The sequence below is a fragment of the Leopardus geoffroyi genome, chromosome B1, assembly GCF_018350155.1.
Source record: "Leopardus geoffroyi isolate Oge1 chromosome B1, O.geoffroyi_Oge1_pat1.0, whole genome shotgun sequence".
NCBI lineage: Eukaryota > Metazoa > Chordata > Mammalia > Carnivora > Felidae > Leopardus > Leopardus geoffroyi.
This window is the reverse complement of record NC_059327.1, coordinates 134,390,961-134,406,896: the sequence shown is the minus strand read 5'-3', so window position 1 is coordinate 134,406,896 and position 15,936 is coordinate 134,390,961. Positions and strand designations below refer to the sequence as shown.

The 15,936-nt window shown below is 36.7% G+C and overlaps 1 protein-coding gene across 3 annotated transcripts in view; it reads right to left on the bottom strand.

Moving 5' to 3' along the window:
• Positions 1-10,825, bottom strand: part of MAPK10 (mitogen-activated protein kinase 10) — a 316,646-nt gene extending 305,821 nt beyond the window's left edge. For 2 of the 3 annotated variants that reach the window (XM_045473446.1, XM_045473447.1), the window contains exons 1-2: positions 10,370-10,821; positions 5,220-5,334 (exon numbers count right to left, since the gene is read on the bottom strand). The gene's annotated coding sequence lies outside the window, so the exon portion shown is untranslated. Of the gene's footprint in view, positions 1-5,219; positions 5,335-10,369 lie in introns of all 3 variants that reach the window. The other variant, XM_045473444.1, reaches the window with a different exon arrangement.
• Between the last annotated feature and the right edge of the window lie 5,111 nt (positions 10,826-15,936).

Here is a 15,936-nt window from a genome sequence, read left to right as displayed (position 1 = left end):
TTACATAAGATTGTAGACTGTCAGGCGGCTTTCCAGATTGTATCCAGAGATATTAAAAACATTTTTTTAGTCTACCTTTTTCTCTATGAAGTTCCTTTGGCTTTATGCCTTTTCTCCTTATAATTCTCTTTCCTACTTCTGTTCCTATCTTTCTATGTATCTATCTCCTGCTCTGTTTTCTTTCTTTCATCAAACAATCATTCAACAAACATTTGTTCAGTATTACCAAGTATTAGGCACTGTGCTAGGCATGGAAAACCAAAAGATAATTAGATCTGGGTCAAATTACTCACAAGCTAAGGCACAGACACAGACACATAAATAGTAAAACATGCTACTATTTATGTAATACAATGAGATAGATATACCTAGGCTACTTTGAGAACACCAGGAAGGCATTCCCAATGGAAGGAGTCAGGGAAGGTTTCTGGTAACACCTGAGAAGTCTAGAGTGAGTCTCAGCAGTACTTCCAAGACTTGAAATCATGTGAGAATCTTGTTTGAAAGATTCTGAGCCAGGGTGTCTGGATGGGACGTGAGATACGGCTTTTCTACCAAGCCCCAGATGATGCCCATGATGCTCACGCTGCTGGTCCCCAGAACATTCTTTCAATTGCAAATGCCTTAAAAGTTGGCTAATGACTAAGTAAAGATTGGGTGGGATGAATATAGGCAGAATAGACAGTATGAAGTAAATCACAGAGGTAAGAAACATTTGAGTGTGTGTGATGAGAATGAAGCACATTAGTGTCCCCAGGCAATTCGAAAGATCACCAGTTACTAAAATGGGGGTGAATGGGAGTATGGTATATGTTAAGGAAAAGTGAACTTATTACATAGCCAATGGAGCATATCAAAGGTAAGCAGAGCAGTTACATGGTAACAATAGCAAATCGGATCTGGTGGCTCCATTGGTAGAATCATGGGCAGGCAAATAGAATTCTAGACTACATTAAATAAACCAGCTAACAACGATGATGAGGCAACTGACTTAAAAAACAAACAAAAACAAAAACAAAAACGTTTAGCAGGGGCTCCTGTTGGCTGAGTCAGTTAAGCGTCCGACTTCAGCTCAGGTCATGATCTCACAGTTCATGGGTTCAAGCCCTGTGTCAGGCCCTGTGATGACAGCTCAGAGCCTGGAGCCTGCTTCAGATTCTTTGTCTCCCTCTCTGTCTGCCTCTGTACTGCTTGCATTCTGTGTCTCTCAAAAATAGATAAAAGTTAAAAACAATTTTTTAAATGTTTAGCAGATAAAGTAACTTGATTGCATTTTCAAGTAATTTAAAAATCAGGCAAGTTGTTACTCCTTTGCATTCTTTGCCAGCCTGATATCTAGTCTTTATCTGACACTTCACAACATGTGATCTTGAACAAGCCACTTAAGCTCTTTTTGCACCAGGTTCCACATTTTAAGACAGCAAAGAGTTGAATGAACACTGTGGTCTCTCTACCCTAAATTTGATGGTCCCATGAACTAAATTCATTTTTTTTTTTTAATATTTACTTATTTTGAGAGAGAGAGCAGGGGAGGGGTAGAGAGAGAAGCAGAGGCAGAGCACAGAGCTCCACACAGGGCTTGATCTAGGGAACCATGAGATCATGTCCTGAGCTGAAATCAAGAGTCGAACACTTAACTGGCTGAGCCACCCAGGTACCCAGAACTAAATTCATCTCTTATTGAAACACGGAATCATAATTCTTTACACCTAATCACAACACCTGGAATATAAATATACACTGTATGACTAATGTTGACTATACCTAACCAACAAGTAACAAGACTTTATATATTCTGCCTCTTCTTTACCCACAACATTCAGTACTGAGTCCAGTTGCTTTGTACTTACATTCTACTGGTGATTCTTTGGTTTATGTTCCTATGATTTTTTAACTGGATTCCTTCAATAGACCACATTAGGTGTTCTCTCTGACTCAGTCTAATCTTCTTCCAAATGCTATCCAAGAAATTGAAGAACTCTGGGGTCAGAAAGCCCCCAAATGCTAAATCCACTGTTTCTTAGCTGTATGACTGTTAGCAAGTTATTTAACATCTCTAAACCTGAGTTCCCTTATCTGTAAATCATAAGGATGATATGAAGATTAAATGCCTGCAAAGTGCTTAGCACAAGCAATTACACAGTAAGAACTCAATAAATGCTAGTTATTATTTTGAAAGACAAATCTCATAAACACTTGAGTAGGTACTTCACAAAAGAAAATCAAATGACCAATAAAAAATGAAAAGATGTTCTTCCTCATCAGTAATCAGCAAAAAGCCAATTAATACTTTCATGAGTACAATTATGTACCCACCTGATTAGTGAAACTTAAGAACTTATAAATCAAATGTTGGTGAGAATAGAGAACTTCCCTTGCTGATGGGAGTGTAAACTGATATAACCGATTGGGGACAATATTCTAGCATTATTTGGAAAATGTATGTTTTTAAATTACAGGAAATTCATAGGATTTCCCTTGTTAGTATATCTTATAAGAATATCATAAGCACATACCCCCAAATTCAGTAGTTCCTTTCCTGAAGAAGATTTTACACATGTATACTAGAATCTATGAGTAACTATATATATAACTATATATAACTAATAACTTTATTACAAATATATTATTCATAATAAATATATTTAATGAATATATTTGCATAAATATATTTATTTATATATATAAATAAAGGTTATGCACATAAATTAGCATAAGTAATACAGAAACAATCCAAATATTCACCAACAGTAAAATGGATAAGTAAATTTGGTATATTCATGGAGTAGAATACTACATAATTAAATGAATAAACTACATACATTAATGTAGAAGAATCTTAAAATGTTCAGCAAAATCAGTTGATTAAGAATATATATACATACATATATATATATGTATATATATATATACTATGACTGTAAGATGGAAAACCTACAAAGAAAAGCAAAGGAACAAGGAACAAATGTGATAAGAGGCAAAATAGTGGTTAGTGGTCACCTTTAGTGGAGAAGAAAAAGCATGTGATCTTAAAGGAACACATAGGTACTTACTAAGAGTCTATTCCTTAATATGAATGGTGGTTATATGAGGTTTGCTTTATAATTATTCCTTAAACTATATTTGTTTTATGCACGTTTCTATGTCTATGATATATTTCACAATTAAAAAACAAACCTGATCGTGTCATTCTCCTACTTAGAATATTTTAAAAGCTCTTCATATTGGCATAAAGTCCAAAGTTTTTAGCTTTATTTAAGAGATCCTTCATGATATGTCTCCTGTACCCCTCTTCAGTTTCATTTCTACACCCCCATTTATGCCCTAGCACAGTAAATGGCACAGAGTGCTCCCAAAAAATCATACTCTGTTAAACCTTTGGGCCCTTGAAAAGTATTCCCACTGTTCCCTTCCACTGATTATTTCTCATTGTCCTTAACATTCAGCTAAAATATCACTCCCTTCAGGAAGCCATGACAAATTCCCAGCCCATCTGTATTAGAGTCTCCTCTGCTGCACTTCCTTTAGCACCGCATGCCTACCCATTTAACCGCCCAGTGTGCAAGTACCACACTCTTTGAACATTATCTCCCCCCAATTAATGGCACATTTTAGCATAAGCACCACCCTCTTTAGACTGAAAGCTTCTTTAAGGCAGGTACTACCTCTTTCATCTATCCCAAGAGTCAAGGATAATGTCTACATCACAGATTCTCAATAAATGTTTGCTTAATGAGTAAATGTTTAAGACGGGGCAATATATGTTTTCTACATCACTGGGAGTGACACATAATGCAAAGCATTAAGTTCAACCATATAAAGTTGCCCTTCCTTTAGACCCTAGATGGTTCATTATTGGCAATTACATACTATTCTCCTTTATAACAAACACTCATTTAGTACATGGTGATTAAGCACAGCATAGCGATGGCTATTATATCTACTTTCTCGATATCACTGTAGGCAGACTGTAATGAAAATCATGATGTGAAAAAAGTACAGGGTTAATTTCATCAGTCTTCTATAGTTATAGCTTAGGCATTAATTCACAAGAAAGCCTACCTACCCAGAGTTACATAAGCCACTAAGCAAACGAAAGAGATATATTGATCACCAGTTCAAAACAGCTTCTTTTTGGAATCTTGCTGTCATACACTATTTCTCAAAGTTATTTGACAGACTATAACTGCTTCATCTCTGCTGGAGTCTATTGATTATTGACTTTGATGACTATAAAGCATCAAGTATTTTATAAAAAATATTCTGCCTGTGTGTGCTGATATTTTTATAAGATAATAAGTTTTAAAAATTATTCCAACTAGCAGAGAAACTGGATCTACTTTTTAAAATATATTTATTTATTTTGGGGAAAGCACAAGCTGGACATGGGCAGAGAGAGGGGAACAGAAGAGCTGAAGTTGGCTTTGCGCTGACAGGGTTGACAGCAGCGAGCTCAGTATGGGGCTCAAGGTCTCAAACCACGAGATTATGACCTCAGTTGAAGTTGGACACTCAACGGACTGAGCCACCCAGGTGCCCCAAAACTGGATCTGCTTTTAATGTTGCTGTATTAGGCACAAGGATCTGTAGGGTAAATGTCTATGAATTGCATTTTATAAAACTGTGATATGATTTCTCTCCCCTTATTTGCAAGGATCTAAATGCTATGTTAATATATATATATATATTATATACATTCTTATATATATTCCTATATGTTTACATAAGAGTGAGTGTGTGTGTGTGTGTGTGTGTGTGTGTGTGTGTGTGTGTATTCCTGAAAGGTATTGAGCATTAAAGGTTCTTTTCACAGAGAACCAATTCTTTTACCTACAGGGTAAATTGGTAAAATGTGGAATTATGTTGCAAATAATAAAAACCACTGAAAAATAATGTCACTCGACTGTTAACTCAGCAACATGAAATTGTTCACTGCAGCCATCTTACACAGACTGGTATCATCCAGGGAAGTAGCACCCTCCTGTCCCTGGTGTGACACAATTTACCCAGGTACCCCAAGACTTCATGCTACTCTATGTGGCAGTAATAGCACTGCACCATCAATCAAACATTCTGTCCTGTTTATTTTCATTTCTTTACTTCACATTATTTGGAGCAGTATTTCTTCAGATCCATACACTAAATCACATGCAATATTTACATGAGTTATAAAGATCATATGTTTTCTGCTGTGGAATATTTTTAAATTTGCAACTCACCACTGCTTGTATGGTTTCTCATCTATAGGAAATGGTTCTAATTCAACAGCTTCTTGCATGAGTTGCCATAATGAAGATCTGAGATGGTCCTGCCTTTGGTGTTCCTCACGCTAGCCTAAAATCAAAGCAAAAACACAGAATGAGTTTGATTTGAACACTTAAATGGGAATTTCATCTGCATTAGGAAACCAAAAGACTGACAAAGATAGTTGAAAATGAGTGATGGCACACAGGATGAGGGAATAAAACATCCCAGGCTGGTTTACTCTATTCAAATTTATCACAAGCACAAGAACTTTGGGGTTACCAATACCAGAGTAGCTGGATATTTTAAAATCTTGACATAAAATCTGACATGATATTTGGGTTTTGTTATATCAGTTTGGTTTTGAGATACAAGGCACCCTACTCAGCTTCTATGGAAACAGTTCCACCCTTGCATGTTTGCATATTCTGCTTTTCACATAAGATTTCATTGGAAAAAATGGGTTACATGCTTACCGATAAAAGAAGAAGTTCAAAAACCTCTGAAGTATTTGAAATAGAATAAAACTAAACTGAAATTGGTCTGAAGCTGGAAACAGACCTGTATGTATGTTTTTCCTAATCTGATCTAGTTACAAAAATAGGTTTGTAACTTCAATCTGTTACTGTTACTTTTTGTGATTATAATGGACCAGATTCTCCAAGATTGTACCAATTTCCAATGTTCTACCCATTATCAAACCATGAGTTTTAATTTCTAGAACTTTGGAAAGTATGCTCACAATACCCAAATAAAACCATTCTCTCTGCCCCAACTAAGAGTCCCTTTCCTGGCCAGGTGCTTACAACTTACTACTAAGAATTCCTTCCACACCACACTCTCCTACTCTGTGAACATCCCAGTGTGACCTCCAATGTCACCTACCACCATTTCAGAGGACAGGAATTTATTTCTCCTCTGAATTCCTATTATATTTAGTGTCAAATCACTAATAGGAGCCCTTGATCATATACCATCCTTGTTATTTAACCTCATCTCCCTAAATGATTATATGCTCCCAAATGGCTCCAAACTCTTCCTTCCATTGCACTTAGTAGAGAACACTGTACACAGGAGACATTCATCCAAGGACTATTTATTGAGCCCCAACAATGTGCCAAACAGACACAGTCAGTACTTGGTGGAGATTATACTTTAGTAGAGAACACAGGAAACAGGAATATGTAATTACTAGATAGTGTGATAACTGCAATGACAGAGGAAGTACAGACACTGAAGAAACCTTGCCAAATAAATGGGCCTAAGAGCTTGACTTCACTACCAATGCTCACATCCTACTTCCAGTGTATGAGAAGAGGACAATTACTTGAAGAAACCCATTTTCAGGAAGCACATGGAGAACCCAGGCAGGTTAACATCCAGAAACTAGGAGCAGTTTTACTTCTATGAAGAGAAGTCACTAAGATGAATTTCTAGTACTTTAAATCACTGCTGGGTGGTGGGGGTTTTTCCCTGCATTCTAACACACACACACACACACACACACACACACACACACACACACACAATGTAGCAAAAATCCTGTTTATTACTGAGCAGGTTACTCTGCAAATTCCTGATTGGCCTGTAGGGGAATTTCACTTACACCTGCACACTGTATGGGATTTCAGAGCAACTGTGGGTTAAGAATGTTTCTAAGGAACCTTCAGTCATCTCTTTTTCCATTCAAATCTTTACTTTCCACTCCTAGGAACATTAGCTTTATAAACCTATGGCTTTCACATCTCAGAGATAAGAACAGTGAGAAAGGCCATAGTGGCTTATTATGGATCTAAAGCATCAATTCACCTAGAAAATTCTTTACCAAAAATAAGTATAAATTTGTAGCACTTTTCAAGCCAAAATGCTTCTTTTTATTTAAGGATTTTTAATATCACCTGAGTTCTCCATTTGGAGTTTCTACCAAGATTCACAATAAGACATGGGGGAGAGGGCAGGATAGTACCTAAAACATATGAATTTTTCACTCCCCCCCACCCTTTGCCTTGATTTTCTCATAAGGATAAAACGTACTCAAACTGAAAAATCTTTAGTCAAAACCTTACAAATTTGCCATGAAAATATGTACGGAGAGATAAATTTCTGAAAATCCAAGCTACAATTCTAAATTACATTTTCTCTTTCAAAGAGAAATAATCAATGTGCAGCATGATCTTTTCTCTAATCAGCAGCAGTGTCTCATCTCATACTCATATAATGCAATAAATATATTTAATATACTAAAAGGATAAATGGGTCTTGTTCTCCTTTCCAATAAGCATTCCCCCAGTAGTCCATAGGCCCAACTTTATCTAAATCTTCGGTCCTCAGAAGGAGGTGTAAGAGATGCATGTGTGGTAAGAAAGAAAGAGTCTGCAGCAAATACAGCATTGTATTCCTTTCTGTCATTACTGGACACTTTATGGTTCTTTTTGCCCAAGTGTTGCAGCGTCCAACCAAAAGCTTAAAGGAGACTACAAGAGGAGATAGTAGGTACAATGGAGAAAGAATTTTAAGTGTCAATTTGTTTACTTCCTATTCTGATCGAAGGAAAACTTGCTTTGAGACCCATTAGTCTCATAAGCAGGTAAGCAATCATTTTATTTGAACCCACCAATTTCATGCAAAGTCTTTTGAGCTCCAAATGTGACCTGAAGTCACAATTAGAGCAGGAAGAGAGAATATCTGCCCCCATGTTTCACAAACAAGAAAGACCCCAGTTTGTCTTTATTTTTTATCATCAGTATTAAAAGACTTTTTCCCTAAGATTACATCCAAAGAAATATATTCATTTACATAAAGCCACAATAAAACTAAACAACAACAACAACAACAAAACAAAAAAAGACCTTTAAATATGGGACACTTTACCTTTAAACATGGGAGGCTTTTTCATATTATTTTGGCTAGGCAGATACCTTTCGCTTATGATATTCTTATAAGATATACTAACAAGGGAAATCCTATGAATTTCCTGTAATTTAAAAACGTACATTTATTTTATAGAATCCACAACCAAGTCTCAGTTCATTCTAACCTTGAAAATCATTGACCACGTACTATGAAACCATTAAATACTAATAGCTGCAGACATACCAGACAATGACAGCAAAACACACTCGGTCCCTCTGGGATCTGTTCATAAACATCCCCTTCCAGCATGACAAACACACTCCTCCCAACAGCAGATGCTGTTCTGGGGCAAGCAAGCAGGAAGCTGGAGGCAGCTGATTTCTCCACTCTACATATGATTTCTCACTGCCTCATCATCAAAAAAAATTTTTTTTACCAAAACTGCGAAGATTTTGTAATGCCAGGAGCCCATCAAATTAAAGATACTTTGCAACAACAGGAGAGAGAGATGTGCAAATGAGGAAGCATGAAGACTCTTTAATATCTAAGGTCATGCCACCTTTGTCATCTGATTTGCTGTTCCGTTGTGGGGAAGAGAAAATCGTTTGCTCTGTGTAAGAAAATAAGCTAACCTGGTACTTCATGTCAATTAAGAGTGAGATCGAGGCAGAAAAGGAATACGTACCAAAAGCAGCAAAACTGCTCATCCAAACTGTCCTGCCCCTAAAATCCAAAGGTTCTGAAGTAGAGTCTGAGGCTTCTGAGCTCATGCATGAGCATCACTATCTATATTCGCAGCATATATGCTCACCTAAGGTAGAAAATGTACAGAAGCCTCTCTGAGAGAAGTGGTCATTCCTGCAACCATTTTTAATACGGTGATCAGCATTCTGTGAGATCTTCCTGGGTCTGGCAAGTAGCAGACTAGGGATGCAAGGAGGAAATTGGACCTTGGGCTGGCAATGCTGAGTGCACTTATTTTCCTGCAATCTGAACTGTGGCCTGTCCCATGACTTAGACTGCTTCTTTCCGGTTTGTTCATAAAAGTTATCATCAACACACCAGAAGCATGCAGTGCTGCTGTAAAGACACTGTCGGGCTCTGCAGCAAAGACAGCCCATGTAAACAACCTTGTGATTCCTTCAGAGCCTACTGCCATGGGATAAGCCATTCTTTTTCGGTAGCTAAACTGAAGTACCTGGGAAGTTATGTGTTAGGAGGTAAAAGCAGAGACAGCCTCTAGATTTCAATGTACAGGGGAAAAATGCATATACAGTTTTTCTTAAAATATCTCTAACCTTGATTCACTTGAAGATTTTCCAATAAATCACGTTGTTTTTTTTTTTTTTTTTTTTTTTTTGCTGCAGGCACAAATACATAAATTCTGATGAGTATATTGCCATGCTCATTGCTGATTTTTTCCCAAAAGAGCTCTGACATTTCTAGGGGACACAGTATCCCAGCACAGAATATGGGAACCCTGCCATTAAAAAAAAAATGCTGCCTGCTGTGATAGGAGATCACTTTCTTAAAGGAACCCCTTACCTTTGCGACTGCAGTGCCAATGTTTTCTCTAATCTCTATCCTGACCCCTGTCCTGTGTTCCTCTTCCCAGCCCAAATTCAGCCTAGAATGTCTCTGCAAGAGTAATGCCATTAGTTTTGCAACTAAAATATATAAATACTATTCTCTACTAAAAATATGTAAATATGTTCCAAAATATTCATTTAAATTATACATCTCAGGAAGTAAACATAAATGTATACTTAAAGACATGATTTTTTGATGTTTTATGGAACCCAGAGCATTTCTCAGATACAGGACTGAGGTCGGCACTTCTAACAAGCACAGCTGTTCTCTCTCTCTCCGTCTCTCTCCCCACCTCTCCTTTTCTCTCTCTCCCTCCTTCCCCCTCTCCCCCCCCCCCCCCCCCCCCCCCCCCCCCGGCTGTTTTTCTTCTCTTCCTTTCTGTAGCTCTGCATTGGTCTAAAAACCCCTGGTCACAATAAGAAAGCTCCCTCCCACCCCCTGCCAACCCTCACTCCAAACAGAAAGGTTTCCACACGCCCAAGTCTGGGGAGAGATGCTCCACACACAAGAAAAGGCTGGTAGCTTCTTGCCTTAGAGGTACTTCACTTCATTAACCTGCTTTCCACCCCATCTCTCCCACTTCTCCCATGATTGCTCTCCCGCCCCACCAGGAGCAATCCATAGGCATCACCCCACCCTCCAAAAAACAGGTTAGAACCCAGAATGAGCAAAGAGCACCTACCATTCCGTGCTTGAGAACTACGATCCTGATCCAGCAGTGTTTGCCCCAGAAATCCTCCCTACTTGTTTTTCATTAACCACATTCCAAATTGTAATAAGGAATAGATTCTTTGGAGGTGGGGAAATTGTTTAAAATTAGTGATGGACAGGTGATTTCCAAGAAAACCCAATCTTAAACTCACTCAAGCCCCTAGGTATTGAGGGGTGAGGAGAAAAAAGGAAAATTGTAAAAATGAAAAAAGAAAAGAAAAAGGTAAGCATATAACAAGCACCACCCACCCCCATAAAAAAAAAAAGAAGAAGAAGAAGAAGGGGAGGTTTTTTGAAAAAAAAAAAAAAAAAAAGAAGAGTGGCTTGCTGAATCACCCTCTTTCACTGCCTGGAAACCATTGTGCAGCGCGATGCTGCCTGTACCATTGTGGAACCTACCAGAGGAGACGGACAGAGGGCTTGGGGAATGGGGTTGCTATGGCAACCGAAAGGAGCACACATGACGTCAAAGCCCAGAGAGGTCTAGGGAGGGGTAAGAGGGGGAAAGGGAAAGAGGAAAAAAGTCTATCTATGTGCGGCTACAGCCACTGTGTTTTCCGGTGAAATGAGGACCAGGCAAAATGGAAAGGAGTAGGGTTCCTTGGTAGCCACTATCAGGAACTACGACATCAGCAGCCAGGCTGCACAACCCACAGAAACAATCCGCTCCAAGCAGTGCTGGCCGTGTCCACAGCAGCGCTGAGGAACAAACACCGGCAGACCAAAACAACATACGAAATACGGTCAATCTCTGCTTTTCAACTAGCTCAGCTCTTTGCAAACAGCAGAAAGTGAGACTTGGAGTCTTTCTAAATGCCAAACAAACAAGGATGCTAATAATCTCAGAGGAGAAGTGAGCATTGGAGTCCTAGCTGGATTCCAAAGGTCATTTGCACAGCACTATTATTACTCTTCTGTGTTTCCTTGTTTTTTATAAAAATCATAAATAAATGCCCACTACACCCAATTCAACAAACTGATTCTTAGATTGCAATTAGAATGTAGAAAAAAAAAATACAGTTGATTTGAGTTAACAAACCAGGGGTTCTTTTTTTAATTGCAGATAATTCTCTGGAAAACCAACGACAATTACATGATTACTATATGTGGCAAATATGTCTATTTTATTTAAGTAATTTTCCCTGCCTCTGACTGTTAGAGTCTCCATACAGTTTTTTTTTATTTTTAAGTCTCCACACAGTTTTAACATCTACAAATAGTGCGTTTTTAGAATGAGGGGAGTTAACTATTTCCACTATTTTTAAAAAGTATCAAAATTTTTAACCGTTTGAAAATATTTTCTTTATATAATTTTCAATTCACATTTGGCCAAATAGCCTCAGCCCTTGGACGTCTCAAGTTACATTATCTAACCAAATTCCTTTTTTGCTTAAACAACTTTGTGGTGGGTTTCTGTCTACTGAAACCAAGTAATGCTGAGTTTTATACCATTGTCCATTATGTTTGGAACTAGCATACTTACATGAATAAGGAGCTTCTTCCGTATGTCAACAGAAAAGATATAATAGGCAACAGATAAAAACTAAGTAGTAATTGCAGACACTGAAATATCATAAAACTGTGGGACCATATCAGGTTTTGTTTTCATTGTTGTTGCTGCTACTTTATTCAGGAGGGAATTTAGAAAAGGAAAGTCATACATGAGTTTTCTGTCTTTTTAATCCATTGGACAAGATAAGATTTTGGAAGTCACTTTACTCTAATTTCAACTTCAATAGGAATCACTTGATTATTAACTGGTTAGTCTTGGCAATGGGCCCGCCTACAAGAAAACTATGTCTCAAGCAAAAATATGTATCGATTAGCCAAACAACTTTATAGCAAATGTAATTAGCATTCAGGCTTTTCAGTTATTGTATTCTAAGTTTTGATATCAAAAGTTAATTTTCAATAACTGGATATCAATGAAGGAAAAAATGAAACATAAAAGCTAAAATCTATAAAGCTAGTAGAATAAAATAAAACTTTTAGAAGGAAAATAGCTTTCTGATCTTGGAGTAGGGAAAGATTTCTTAGGACACAGAAAGTACTCATCATAATAGAAAAAAAAAATTGATCAAAATTAAAAGCTTCCTCTTATCCAAGTCACCATTAAGAAAATGAAAGAGACAAGCCACAGACTAGAAGAAAACTGTCTTGATAAACATTTGAAAATACTCTTGATATACACAAGTTCTAGATCATATAAAAATATCCTACAACTCAATGATAAAAAAAACAAACAAACAATTTTGTTTAATGGGCAGTCTTGAATAGGCACTTGGCAAGGGAGATTTACAAATGGTTGATAAGTACATAAAAAAGCATTCGGTGTCATTGGTCATCAGAGAAATGCAAATTAAAGCTACAATAAATGCCAGTTAGACCCATAAAATGGCTAAAATGTTAAAAGCCTAAAAACATTAAATATTGGCTAATATATGGAGAAACCAGAACTCTCCTACATTATTGGTGCAAGTATAAAATGGCAAAACTACTTTGGGAAATGGCTTGGTAGGGTGTTTTTTTTTTTATTATAAACTTATGCCTACAGTATGACTCAACAATTCTATTCATAGATAGTCACCCAAGAGAATAGAATATATTTCCATTAAAAAAAACTTGTACATAAATGTGTATGCTAGCTTTATTTATAATTGGTAAAAACTGGAAACAACTCAAAGTATATCAACAGGAGAATGAATAAGTAAATTATCGTATATTCATATAATAGTACACTATTCAGCAATAAAAAAGAATGACAACAATGAATAGGCTGAAACCAACCAATTTCTTCCACTAGGTGTTAATTCTTGATGGCACAAGTTATAAAGAGCAATAACAATAGATGCCAACGTTGTTTGTAGATTTGGAAGTGGATTTTACTATTTAGAGCTTTAATTCTCAACCTACTCATTTCAGTAATATTTAGATGATCAAAATGGTATTTTAAGTTTATTCTATATATCATAGAAAATTAATTTCCTAAAATTAGATCATTTAATACAAGTTGGCTTTTTTAAAAATCAACAATAGATCCCATTCCTGATTGATAGAAACTATTTACTTAAAGCTCTCAATAAGATGATTCTAACATAAATTTCTATTTGCAACTTCTCAATCCAACACAATGTGTTTTAGAGCCTCACTTCCCCATCAAAATACAACTTTAATCAAAAGAGAAAAAGAAAAAGAATAGATACCTATTGGCATCATTGTATTTGGCAAGCACTCTACTTATGCATAGATACACCCACCACATAAACTACCACAAAAGTACCTCCTTCCTTTTGTTTGGTATTTATCATACTATACATTGTATTACTCTAATTTTATGAATATATATCCTACCTGAAACTTGACTCTAACTTAATCTTCCTTATTATTCATTGTCTTTCTGCAATTTCCCTTTTCCAGGAATCTGTCATATCTTCCTACACTTGGTAGGTAATCAGTAAGGTTATACGCATTGTTAAGGAGTGTTAAGTTTTGAGATATCCAATATTAAAACATGTAACTTCTGTTACAACATTAAATATTTAAACTTTAACTGTTTTAAATTCTTTTCAAAGGACTTTCAAATGAAACTGTACTTAATCTAGAAGTCTGACCTGAATTCTATCAGTACTATCAATCATAAAAATTTTTGAAAGAAGACTTTTAAGTGAATAAATGAATGTAACTTCTTATTTTCAAAAGCACGGAGTTGTATTTAGTATTTCTTATATACAAGTTTATTTATTTAATGGCATGTTTTTAGTCTGTGGAAGGACTGAAGATTTGCAGGAATATTTCTTGTTCTCCAAGCAAGGAGATCTTTTTCACTTACAAATGAAAATCTTTTGGATATTACATTTTTCAAAATGAGCTACTGAAATATGCAACATCAATGAATCTCAAAAACATTATGTTAAGTGAAAAAAATGAGTCAAAAGAGCATTTACTTTATAAATCCATTTACATAAAGTTCTAGAACAAACAAAACTGTTCTATGGTAATGGAAATCAGAACTGTGATTGCCTGTGGGAGCCACAGAGTTGAAGACTGTTGAGGGCAAGACAGAAATTTCTGTGGTGATGGAATGTTCTGTATCTTGTTAGAAGTTTAAGTTGTTACATAGGTATAAGCACTTGTCAGGACTCCTCAAAGTGTAATTCCTAAGATTACTGCATTTTGCTCTATGTAAATTGAACTACTGTTTAAAAATAATAACAATAGGGACCCCTGGGTGGCTCTGTCATTTAAGCATCCAACTCTTGATTTTGGCTCAGATCAGGATCCCAAGGCCATGGGATCAAGCCCCACATGGGGCTCTGCACTGGGTGTGAGACCAGTTTGGGACTCCCTCTCTCTCTCTCCCTCTGGCCCTCTCCCCTGCCCACATTCTCTCTCTCTCTCTCTCCCTCTCTCTCTCTCTCTCTCAAACAAACAAAAAATTTTAATTAAAAAAGGGGCAATAATAATAATAATAAATAATAATAATAATGTCAATTTCCAAGAAGAAAATTGCTGAGTAAGCAATAAGAACTCCTAAATGTGCAAATCTGGTCCCATACCTTGAATCTTGATTTTGCAGACCAGAGCAAACCCAGCAAAAGAAAAGGCAAGAACCATGTCAATAGGATCTTAAGAGATCTAGCAAACCCTCCAAAGTGAGGCAGACAATTGATGGAGGTTAACCTAACAAACAAGAAATAAGAATTCAGATATTTAAAATCAGATTTCTCAGAGAAGCCTGGCAAGAAGCACATCCCTAGGTTCTGCTGTAGGAACTATCATTCAGTGTTAGGACTCACAATTCTGGAGGAAATGAAGGTACTAATGAACTAGCTTTCCAAGCAGTAAATGGCAAGGGACTCTGGAATAGAGGAATACAAAGGAATCAAGTCAGGGAAACCGGAGTAAGAATTCAATTTCTGAATCCAAGTCGAAAATTGAACCCCCATTCATGGGGGCTTAGCAGTAAAACAAACTACTTCACTAAGATCTCTTATCAAAATTGGTCCTAGAATAGGGTTACCAACTCATACCCATTTGCCAGAAACTTCCTAAGTCTCACATACCAGGAAACCCCTTGGTCCTAGGCAAACTAGGACAGTTGATCATCCTATCCCAAAGTCTAAAATGGACTTGAACCCTCAACTGAGTAGTAAAGGTCCCAGGCTCAAAAGTTATACAAGAAAGAAGTCAAGAATTAGTTATAACAGTGATGTTGCTAAAGAGGAGTGTCACATAGCTACACTTTCAACAATTAGATTATTACACAATGCATAATGCATACGGTTTGGTAAACACAAGCAAAATTGTGAAAGATAAATCAGTAGAACTGGGTGAGTGAATAAATATAAGGGGAATGCAGAGGGTCAGTGTTGATTCAGATCACTATCATGTCAAGATATATAATAATGTCTTCTCTCAGAGTCAGTCATGTATTTTTCATGATGTTTCCACTTGGGCAACACTAGCCCTTTGCAAAACTATTTCATAATTTAAAAGTTTCAGAGATGCCGCATTCCATATCTCCCTTGTGGAAAGTTA